A 10,917-nucleotide genomic window follows, 5' to 3' on the forward strand; every position below is an offset into this window, starting at 1 on the left:
ACTGACCAGCGCTGCAAACGATATCAACTAGTAGGCTAACAACCAGAATTGAAATTTAATACGCAAGTACTTACCGTACTACAAGTATACAGAGAGTAGATTTGCTACTCCCTTTTGGCAGCAGCAAATATCTCTCGTACGCGATGAGAGAAAGTAGAGTACGTACTTTGGTGGAGTAATAGCAAGTACGTCAAGTATTTACTCTCTCAACGCCAAGTAGTGTATGTATGCGGAAAAAGAGTAACAATGTGTTGGGAGTAGAGTACAATGCAAGGAGTACTTATTGAACGAAATGCGGCAAATACACGTGCGCTGGACTCTAATACATATATATAAATTATATACACATGTGTACATATTTAATATTTGAATTAGACGCAACCATAGGGCCTGATGAAGATGAGTTATGTGAACCACGTTCAGAGTTACTCAGGACCAACGATAGGAACTTAGTGGTTATATGGTCCCGTTATTATCATCTATATACTTCACACATTCTCTAAATTATGCAAGAATAATAATTTTTAATCTTTTGGAAACGTTATTAATGCTATGTCAAGCTATATCCAAATCATTCATGCGCTTGTATAGTGCAGATGTTCCCAATGGAACCCTCACTAAATACCTTTTATTTTATGGAGCCACACATCAAATTAGTAAACATCAAAAGCACTGCCTTTTAAATATGAATAAAAACTTTTACTAGAAATGTGCATATATGTCCATATGTACGAATACACATATCGTCGATGTTTTGCAAAACCGCCCATCGACCAATTGCAAAACCGGCACTCAAATTTTACAGGAGAGCGAAAAACAGTTTATTCTTTGAAGACATTGCCTTGATAGGCGGTATTTTCTCTAGCTATTTTTTTTACAAATCTGTGGTTTTAATAACGATTTTTATGCATAAATCTCGATGCCTGGAGTTCAGGGTTATCAAATCTCAATCAAATCGGTTTTGCAAAAACATCGACGATATTGCTATTATAACTTTTAGTGGGAAGAATGAAAATGTTTATCTGTTTTATTAATTATTGCTTTATAGTTCGGTATTATGTCTACATCTGTATGCTCATTTCTGGGGTAGCATCAAATTTCGACCTCAATTTGTTTTTTTTTGTATAATTGTAAGCTGAAAACAATGTTTCATAACGATACGTTGTGACAGAAGGAATCATAATTAAGATAGGCTTTTTAGCCACTTCATGGTATTCACTTCTAACACTAACCCAAAACTCATTCACAGACACAGACTGAAATGTGTGTTTCAATGTCGAAGAACTCTGAAGATCTATGAATGCTTCGTAAAATAATCTGACAAAGATTTCAGGAGATTCGCCAAGTGCCCCGTTTAACATTTGACATTTGATTTGGTAATTCAATGCTTTTCTTTTCCACACATTTTCTTTTAAAGGATGATAATTTGTCTCTCGCCAAAACTACGGCTGTTGATTTTCCCTGAAAAAATGTAGTAACTCCACAGATCTTTTTAGCAGTAGCATCGAATTTCGACCTCAATTTGTTTTTTGTATAATTCTAAGCTGAAAACAATGTTTCATAACGATACGTTGTAACAGAAGGAATCATAATTAAGATAGGCTTTTTAGCTACTTCATGGTATTCACTCCTAACACTATCCTAAAACTCATGCAGAGACACAGACTGAAATGCGTGTTTCAATGTCGAAGAACTCTGAAGATCTATGAATGCTTCGTAAAATAATCGGATACGCACGCCTGTACGTGAACGGAAGTGTGAATGCGTGCATATGTGTGTGTATACAAAGCAGCCATAATGTGGCATAAACGCTGGCAACATCGTATAAGAAGTCGGTAATCATGTAGCCCTAGCAACATTTGCTGCGATAAAGCAGTGTGAGTGTGAGTGTGGTAGTGTGAAAGTGTGAAAGTGGTAAGTTGAAATGGGGCCTTTGAGAAGAATTGTGGATTCCATGAGTGATCTCATTCGGCCAAGTCACCTCTATAAAAGGCCGTAAGGACGGCCAACGGGATTAATATAGTGGTGACGTGTCCAGTTAAAGTTGATTTCGTGGCGAAATCTAGCGCGTGGAAGTGTTTTAAATACCGATATACTTAAATACAAAAAAAGTAAGAAAATTAAGATCGATGTTAGACGCGATATTCAAACGGGTTCACACATATACATACCGCCAGCTATCAGTTACATATTAAACCAGCTTTCATCGAGTTTACCTGATCGGAATTGGAGGGCGCCAGCAGAGGAAGTGCGAAAGGACCTCCATTAAGCACACGTTAGTGTCACATCAACGCTTGGGAACACCTCCAAACATCGCCTAGCACCGTGGGATATAACGACAACAGTGGAGCGCACGCACACGTACGCAACAAGAAATCCACCCGCACGCATCACAACCATCGAAAACGTAAAATTTCATATATCTACATACCTATACGCTGAGGCTATTTTCTGGAGGAGATTGCCACTGCCACCTGGGGTCCAGCAACATGATGGTAGCGTAACAGCTGATCTGGAGACACAGGCCGGAGTTGGTCAACGACCGCCGTAGTACGACAGAGGGAAGCGAACGTCGATAGCTGAGCACCAAATCAGCAGGGACACTCATACATTAACATAGATAGCATAATTTGCTCAAACGGTTGCACTCAATTAACCTAGTAGTTTGTTAGTCGAGATCGGATGTCAAATAGAGGCTCAGAGTTAACATTTTTTTTTGGGAATTTTTTTTAATGAAGAATATTATCTTTATGAGTACATACATACTTAGTTATTTTATTTTCATAGTAGTTTTAACTTTGAAGTTTTGCTTACCTAGTTTTATATTTTGCTATTCCCTCTCTTGTTAGTTTATACGCCACTAGATTAGTTTTCTGTTCACTTGACCCATTTATTCTTCTTTTAGCATACATTTACTTATCAAGGATGTTTCTTTTGCATTAGGGTTAGCAATAATACAGATTTCACTCACTTCAGCACACCTAGAATTCACCGTGCACCCTAATATGATGAAATTTTAGAATAGATTTGGTTTTTTTATAAAAAAAAATAAAAGGATACATTTTTATTCCGATGAGCTGCTGATTTATACACCCGACTGCAGTTTAGATAGGACCGCGTTTTTACTGTTTTTTTATTACTTCTTCGGCTTCTCTTTTGGATTTCGTTTTGCTTTGCATCACTAGAGTAATGACTTTTGTGTTTTCCATTCGGTTTAGGTGTGATCCTTACTTCTAATTGATCACTCAATAAATTTTTAATTAATCATTTATATTGTTGATTAAGCCTTCGATTCACTTTGGTTTTTGTTTTATTTGCATTTCGCGATCGATCCACGTTTTTTTTTGTCTATTTGTCAGCCGACCCATTCATTGCTATGATCGGGAGTGAGTACTATACCGGTCAGTTGAGATACGTACGTACTCATGTCTATATGTATGTATGAAGTTTCTCCCCACGCACGCTCTTCTCCGGAATGTTGGTACCATCATCGAAGGAGCGGACAAGGTGAGTGAGTTAAATTATTTTATACTCTTACGTACATATATACCTAGATACATAGCTCTCAAAAATATGAGCGCACATAAGTACAGGCGTAAATACATAATTAGGTACTGAATTAGCGTTATTATTATGTAAATGGTATACATACTAATAGAAGTGGAAATCAATGATAAAAATGATTTCTGGATTGAAACCATTCCAGCGTAGGTAGATCGCATGTAGTTATTAAGCAATTATACGTCTGGTTAGTTTGCTAAAGCTACGGTTTGTTTTGTATCCATTCCCTTTTGATCACATTTTTTTGAAGTCTTTCGCATTTCGATATTAATTCATTGAGTTCTTTTGTGCATACGTGGTTACGCGCATAGGCACATAATTTGTATTTAATTAGCATAGCTTAAATGGAATTATAATGATATCTTCGAATGAGTAGGTTAATGTAAGGAAATAATAGGGTTAGCGATTAGCGATTTTAAGTATTGCATTAAATTAGATTAATAATTGGATTGGAGGTCTCGTCTTTTAGGCTGTAATATTCTTGATTATCAGAAGGCTAGAAGTTGCATTTTCCTTTTCCGTCCGATGTCAGTAAAAACACCGTCATATTTGTATGAAAAGCTTGTATTTAGTAAATCTGTCCGTTCTTGTACCTTAACTGTACCCAGTTTTAATTATGTAACCTCTACAAGACTGTTTTTTGTCAACACCGTAGGTATCTGGAATTCTATTCCGGCTACTATTAGAATCACTCTTAACCAAAACAACTATAGGCGACTTCTTTATAGTTATTTCTCTGATAATAAAACTTAAATTTGGCATATAATTATTATTATAATTTCTTTTTTTTTAACGTTACTATTTATTTATATTTCCCCTCTATATTTTTAATTTATATATGCATACTTGTAATGAGGAAATCATATAGACGTTATTGCATTCGTATGTCCTTTGTTTGTAATAATTATTGCTTGTTGTACTATAAAAGATAAGACATCTTATTGTACTAATTATAATCACTGAAATGAATAAATGAAATGAAATAAATGAAATGAAATAAATGAAATGAAATATGAATTTTGGATGTAGCTTTGTATAGAAAAAAATGAAGCGTTAACTTCCTAATTTCGGTGTGGGTGTTGCGCTTGTGCGCAAGAGGGGACGTGGGAGTGTTGACAGGCGACAGGACTGACGGTCTTAGGACGACGGTATGACTGACTGACGGACTTGAGTCAGGTTAAGGGGGCGTTGTAAGGTGAGAGGAGTCAGCACAACGCCCATGGCTTCGTGTTAGCCGAACGCTGAAGAGGGTGGGTAGACTCCGCCTGACGGGACTGGCCTTTTTCTTTTTTCTTTTTCTATTTGTTTCCTGTTTTTTCCTTTGGGTTTTCTAGTCGTTGTTGTCGTTGTAGCGGCTGCAACAACCCCGCCCAGATCGGCTGATATCTCAGTCGTTGTCGTCGAGTCCCACTAACGGCAGCCCCAAGAAGCGTGCAGCCTCTATAGGGTCAGTCCATAGGGACGACGCCGTTAGGGTTGTGGGGTTTTCCGGGCATGCGAAGAGATGTTTCGAGTCGTGAGGGGTCTCTCCGCATGCCGGACATTCGTTCGGCACATCCGCATTTAACCTACACAGGTAGGAATTTAGCCTACTGCAGTAGCCAGAGCGAAGTTGGGCTATCGTCGTTCGGGTCTTCCGAGGCAGATGGAGCTCCGTCATGTCAATGTCCGGTGTTTGTGTGCCTAGAACGGCATTCACAGGTCTTGAGTCTACATAACTCGAGACTGCGTCCCTGTGAATGCCGTTCAGGGCCTGTCTATGAGCTGTCGGGGCCAGAGGTTGCTTAATGAACCTCTGGACTTCGTCCGTCAGTTCATATAGATGCCTTCCGACGTGCCTCGGCGAGGGCTCCTCTGCAAGCATCTGTCTATTCGGGTGGCCACATCTGTGGCTCCCAACAAGAAACTGCTTGCAGAGCATTGTGTTGTGCTCCCTAATTGGGAGCATTTTTGCCTCATCGTGGAGGTGGTGTTCTGGTGTCATCAGGAGGCATCCTGTCGCTGTCCTGAGTGCTGTATTTTGTACCGTCTGTAGCTTCGGCCACTGCGTCCAATTGGTCCCCGGCGACCACACTGGTGCTGCGTAGTTTACAACCGGCCGGCTTATAGCCTTGTATGTTGCCAGCAACGTTTCTTTGTCTTTTGACTTGAGGACCTTGTTGCGGCTCTGTACTTTATTGACAATAGCGGTTGTGTGCGCAGAGAAGGAGAGCAGGCTGTCGAATGTTACTCCGAGTATTTTAGGATTATTCACCGTCGGAATTGGTGTGTCATCGACGTGAATTCCTAGCGGTAGCCTGACCTCCTTCGTCCAGGTTGTGAACAGGGTCGCAGAGGATTTCGTAGGGGAGACGGCTAGACACTTTGCAGTGAAAAAAAGAAAGGTCAGAGAGATATCCGTTTACTTTCGAACACAAGTCATCAATTCCATTCCCGGTCGCCATGATCGAGCAATCGTCGGCGTAAGAGACAATCGAGACTCCCTCTGGTGGTTGAGGGAGCTTTGAAATGTAAAAGTTAAACAGTAGTGGGGAAAGGACACCACCCTGTGGAGCCCCCTGTTTTATTTTTCTAAGTTCGCTCGATTTGTTTTTAAACATTACCGACGAGTGTCGACCACTCAGATAATTTGCCGACCACCGTTTGAGCCTCTGTGGGAGAGAGGAAGCCTCTATATCTTCTAGTAGCGTGGAATGGCTGACAGTGTCAAAAGCCTTTGACAGGTCCAACGCTCTCTCACAGGGACGTTTACAGTTTAGGCCACGAGTTATCTGAGTGTTTATGGCGTTAAGTGCTGTTGTTATACTGTGCACTTTACGGAAGCCATGCTGATGCTTCGCTGGGGTCAAGTGGTTTGTGAAGTACGGGAGTAGCAAGGCCTCGAGTGTCTTCGCTACCGGGGAAAGGAGTGTTATCGGACGATAAGAATCTCCTATGTTGGCGGGTTTCCCCGGTTTGAGCAGTGGGACCACTCTCCCCACCTTCCAGATGTCTGGGATGATGAGAGTGGCCATTGACAAGTTGAGGACCTCCGTTAGGTACGCTACCCCCGCAGGACCCAAATTTTTCAGCATCAGCATGCATATTCCGTCGGGACCCATGGCTTTGGAGGCTTTCGCCTTACCGATGGCCACCTGAACTTCACCGCAAGTGAAAGCAAGGGGGGCACAAGTTGTTGGCAGTTTGTGCAGCCTTCTGGTCACTCGACGCTTGGCCGTGTCCACCGGAGGATGCAGTATGAACTGCCGAGATGGACGTCGGTTGGTGTGGGAAGCGCAGTGAAGGTGTTTTCAGTAAACTCCGCGTAATTTTTCCAATCAGCTTTAGAGAAGTTGATATAGGTCCGGTGTTTAGCGGAGGCAAAGTCGGTTGGTTTATCTATCGAGATGACTATGGGTAGATGGTCTGATGCTAAAGTCAGCATAGGTCGCCATGTTATGCTGTTTATCAGACCAGCGCTGACTATGGTGATGTCTGGCGAGCTACTGCAGTTACCCATAATCCTGGTGGGTGCGTCGTCGTTCATTGTGCAGAATGTCGAATCGTCTATCTGCTCAGCCAAGTCTGTTCCCCTACGATCGTTTGACAGGCTTGAGTGCCAAAGATCGTGGTGCGCATTAAAGTCACCTACTACCATACGGTTTTCACCTCTGAGGAGCGCACCTATATCAGGGTGATATCCTGCCGGGCAGCAGGTGACAGGGGGTATGTATATGTTAAATATTTCGAGCTCGACATCGCCTGACCGGATAGCGATGCCCTGACATTCTAGGGTGGTATCCCTGCGGTCGATGTCTGCTTCGATAAGACGATACTGCACGGTGTGGTGCGTGATGAACGCTAAGCCACCACCATTATCTCGCTCGCGATCTCGACGGTGCACGTTGTACCCGGCACAATTCAACAATGTTGAATTGCTGTGCAACTTCGTCTCATGGACCGCAGCTATCAACATACCATGCCGACACATAAAGACGGTTATCTCCTCAATCTTGCTCTGTAGCCCGTTACAGTTAAATTGAAGGAGCTTTATGTGGTTCGGGAGACGTGTTGTGATGTGGGGTGTAAGGGATATGTGTGTTCTTACTGCCGTTGGCTGTGTGCGCTGCTGTGATGGTTGCCGCCCTGTGGTGGGGGCGGCAGGCGTCGCAGTTGGGGTCTGCGGCCGAGCAGCGCAACACGGGCCCTCGAAGTTCCTCGTCCAGTCTCGCGTGGTACGCAGACCTGAGCATGCCCTAAAGTGGCACCAGCCAAGGTGGGTGTTGCACTTGCAGGTCTAAACCCGACTTGGTTGGATGAGATGAGCTTCATGTTTTCCGTGTACCAGAGCAACCGCGTGGCTCATTTCGAAAGATACGAGATTAGCAAGATGGGACGGTACGATCCAGACAGTTGGTTGTTTTTGTGAGGTTTTGGAATAGGGATGATAGTGGCTGCTTTCCAGTTTTGAGGGATGACACCTGTGGAAAATATGGTGTTTTAAAGTGTCAACAGTCTTGTTTTTGTGGAAAGGTTTATAGCCTAGTTATGCATACTTAGCGTTGCATGCGATTGTGAACATATTATCTTGTTAAATGGGCTTTGCGTGTAAGCGGTTACCCAACGCATAGCACTTAACATGTAGAATTCTGTTGGGTTTTGATTTTTACGTAATAATGGTATAGCAGTGCAATTATGCATAACTGGGCTATTAGGCAGCGTTGCCGTTTTCAATTCGTTTAATTATCCAAAAATAACTCTAAATTACCCACAAATCCCCACAAAAATTTTCAAATTCCCCGCAAATTACCCACAAATCCCCACAAAAATTTTCAAATTCCCCGCAAATTACCCACAATCAAAGGCTGCATTTCTTTATTCATTCTGAACGTTTGGAATAAACTTTTTTGTTTATTTATTCTTTAGAACGTTCCTGATGATATGTTGACGTATATTTCAAACGCATTCTGTTTATTCCGGCTGTGAAATTGGATTATCCGGAATGTATAAAGAAACGCAGCCAAAATAAATATTTTTTTGTGTACTTTCCTTCACAAAGCTTTGTGTTATCCTTTAAAATAAATAATATATTTTTGTTATTACAATTCACAGCACATTTTGTTTATTAAAGGCCTTATTCATAAAAAGTAAAGTAGCTTTATAAAAAGTTTATAAATTGAAAAACGTATGAAAACGTCAATTTATAAAGCTCTTTAAACCTACTTTATTTTTTATGAATAAGGCCATAAGTGTTTAATAAAATAATAAATACACACTACAAAACAAAAAAACTTGTAAAAATTGCTTACTACAGGTCTATTCTGCGCTGGTAACATAACCGGTAATTAAAGTGTCTGCCAATTTTTAAACCTTTTTCGCATTCTGTGCGCTCTTGTAACCGGTAAATTGGGTTACCATCTCATAAACTGGTAAGAAAAATTGCCCCGTGAAATATGCAATACAAGAATTTCCACAAATCTTCATAGCTGAATTGCTGAATATTTTCACTGCATTACCAACGTACCTAGAATCGCCGTGACAAGAAGTGGTAAAATTTTTTGGTAATACAATTTTCCGGTCACAAAATCTTCGATAACGTGCAGAATAGACCTGTTAGTGAACAATAAAAAAAATCATTAGATGAGGTCAGTTCTCTGAGCTGTGTTTGTACAAATGCATTTGGTCATTAAAATTTAATTTTTAGTTCTTCAATTTTCATTGTTGTATTAAGATACAAAATATAAAAAAAATATTACTGTATTCATGAGAAGCCTTGAATTTGATTACTATCTGGATGCTACTTGGAAGCTTTGTAAGCTAACATTTCTTTTTTAGGTGCAAAAGCAACGCAACCTCCATTCCTGAAAACTCCATTTCTTACAGTAATTAAAGCGTTCACAGTATCCGTATTCAATTTGTTTCTCTTTATAGTTTTTATATTATTTAAATTACTGAACACACGTTCGACGAACGCATTTGAAAACGGTAGTGACATTAATGTGCCTATTACAAATTGCAAATTTGGAAATAGGTATGTTTCGCTTTTTAAAACAAAAACGCTCTTCCAATATTCAGCGGGTGGCTTTTCACAATCTAAGCTAAGATTGCTGAAATCTAGTAATGCATGACTTCGCCACTCTGAATATTGCAATTTCTGCTTCTTGGGTGATTTTAATCTCACTGATTTGAAATGGTCCTATTTGCTATTTTAACTCCAACAAATACTAATAGAGCTCATGAAATTTATTTTATAGATAGTCTTTTTAGTTTTAATTTCATTCAAATCAGTACATTTTTTAATAAGTTATTTATTTATTTAAGACTATGGTTTTACCGAACCTTACAGACTAGATAACATTTAACTTAAAGACTAATTATAATTTGACCTCAAGGCCAACTGAAACGAACAGCGACTGGAGAACACATCAACATCTCTACTTCTATTCATTAAAGCATTTAGTTCACCTAACATCCTAGAAATAGGCTCATTTTTCGAGTACTTAGTTTTATAAAATTCTGTTGAGAAGATTTCAAAATACCTTAAAGATCGAGCAGGAACATTCAGTTATATGACCTGTAGCAGCACAGGACAGTCAATACTACCATTAAGAATATCATGTACAAACATGAGCCCAGAAATAGTTCTTCTTCCAGCTAGAGTATGCATATCAATGAATTTACAGCGAGAAATATATGGCGGAATTGGCAAATCAAACTTCAGCTGGTATAACGCAAATTTTAGAAAACTCCTTTGTACACGCTCTACTCTTTTTGAGTGAGTATCAATATAAGGATTTCAAATGACAGACGCATACTCTAGTATCGATCTCACGAAAGCATTGTATAAAATTCTCTTGGTATAGGGATCTTTAAATTCAGAGCTATTCCTCTTTATGAAANATTCCAAATGACAGACGCATACTCTAGTTTCGATCTCACGAAAGCATTGTATAAAATTCTCTTGGTATAGGGATCTTTAAATTCAGAGCTATTCCTCTTTATGAAAGCCAATGACGAGTATGCCTTGGGAATAATGTAGTTTAGGTACTCAATGAACGTGAAGCCCGAGTCGAACAATACTCCAAGATCTTTAATTTTATTATAGGAGCTTATATCGGAGTCTGAAATATGATACGACGACTGCAGAGGTAAACGTATTTTGTAGTACCTCACAAAACAGCACTTGTTAATATTAAGCTCTGGCGTATTTCGCCTACACCAGTCACAGAAAATATTCAACTCGTTTTGAATGGTCTGTATATCAGCGTTAGTGTTTACATATTTAAACATTTTCAAATCATCCGCATATAAGAGGTGATTACATTGTTTAAAGCAAGCACTGGCATCATTAATAAAAATTAAGAAGAGTAACGGACC

Source organism: Rhagoletis zephyria, unplaced genomic scaffold (genome assembly GCF_001687245.7).
Source record: "Rhagoletis zephyria isolate East Lansing unplaced genomic scaffold, Rhagoletis_zephyria_1.1 Rzeph_scaffold_02001, whole genome shotgun sequence".
Classification (NCBI taxonomy): Eukaryota; Metazoa; Arthropoda; class Insecta; order Diptera; family Tephritidae; genus Rhagoletis; species Rhagoletis zephyria.